At 45.6% G+C, this 744-nt stretch overlaps 1 protein-coding gene across 1 annotated transcript in view; it reads left to right on the top strand.

Annotated features, from left to right (window-relative positions):
• pth2ra (parathyroid hormone 2 receptor a) overlaps positions 1-744 on the top strand; it is a 50,546-nt gene that overhangs the window by 22,617 nt on the left and 27,185 nt on the right. The gene's annotated exons all lie outside the window — the stretch shown is intronic.

Here is a 744-nt window from a genome sequence, read left to right as displayed (position 1 = left end):
GAGTGTAGGAAAGAGGTGAAGAGGTGAGTGCAGGCACGTTGGAGTGGGTGGAGAAAGGTGTTGTGTGACAGAAGAGTGTCAGCAAGAATCAAAGGAAAGGTGTACAAGACAGTAGTGAGACCAGCTATGCTGTATGGGTTAGAGACTGTAGCAGTGAGGAAAAGACAAGAGGCAGAGATGGAGGTAGCAGAGATGAGGATGTTGAGGTTCTGTTTAGGAGGGACCAGGATGGACAGGATTAGGAATGAGCACATCAGAGGGACAGCTCAGGTCGGCTGTTTTGGGGACAAGGTCAGAGAGGCCAGATTGAGATGGTTTGGACATGTGCAGAGCAGGGATAGTGGTTATATTGGAAGAAGGATGTTGGAGATGGAGCTGCCAGGCAAGAGGTCAAGAGGAAGGCCAAAGAGGAGATTTATAGATGTGCTAAAAGAGGACAAGAAGTTAAATGGGGTGAGAGTAGAGGATGCCAAGGATAGAGTTAGGTGGAAACAGATGATTCGCTGTGGAAACCCCTAACGGGGACAGCCAAAAGAAGAAGCTGGTCTGGGTTATTGCCTCTAGTCTTGTGAACCTGTTTAAACAGCTGTGTTACTCACCCGTTACCTTGTGAAGAATGTTTTGTGTTATTCATCTGTTGCTCTGTGAAATTAAGTGTACTTACTCACCTTATTTCTCCTGTGAAGTAGAATTATGTTATTCTCTCTGTGTTAATCTGGTGTAGGCAGTTAAATTAGCTATTTG

This window comes from Monopterus albus, unplaced genomic scaffold (assembly GCF_001952655.1).
Source record: "Monopterus albus unplaced genomic scaffold, M_albus_1.0 scaffold153.1, whole genome shotgun sequence".
Classification (NCBI taxonomy): domain Eukaryota; kingdom Metazoa; phylum Chordata; class Actinopteri; order Synbranchiformes; family Synbranchidae; genus Monopterus; species Monopterus albus.
The sequence above is the reverse complement of the archived record's forward strand: the minus strand, read 5'-3'. Positions and strand labels throughout refer to the sequence as shown.